This window comes from Azolla caroliniana, unplaced genomic scaffold (assembly GCF_043228905.1).
Source record: "Azolla caroliniana isolate FFs.n. ecotype wild unplaced genomic scaffold, voAzoCaro1.0.p SCAF_142, whole genome shotgun sequence".
NCBI classification, from domain to species: domain Eukaryota; kingdom Viridiplantae; phylum Streptophyta; class Polypodiopsida; order Salviniales; family Salviniaceae; genus Azolla; species Azolla caroliniana.
Genome location: NW_028230577.1, coordinates 2,061 through 2,500, shown reverse-complemented (window position 1 = coordinate 2,500; position 440 = coordinate 2,061).

Below are 440 nucleotides of genomic sequence, written 5' to 3'. Positions count from 1 at the left end.
CTTGCTTTTAAGACTAGTGATAGCACATGCAGAGCCTATCGTCAATCTAGGGATGGAACAAACAGGTAAAGAAGCGCAGAATGCGCAACTGCTTCCGGGAACTATCAGTTTGATCTTATCGATTGACTGCGGGACGAAACGTTGAGCTTTCGCCTTATCGGGCTATGAGGCGGATACCCCGTTTGTTAGAGAATTGCCCTAAGACATAGATGATTAATATTTCAACGGTATAGGTGTCAAGAGCCGACAAGGCACATATTATTTCCTTATTATTCTTCTTGTACTGAACGATCAATTTGTCCCTCATACTATCTTTGCTTTTCTCAGTCAATAGCAGCTTAAAAAGGTCCATTGAGCCCTTGTAGATGGAATTCTCATCGAAAATTCTAGTTTTCTACCGCTCGGCGGAGGCAGTGGCCTTTCTTTCGGACTTAACCTTC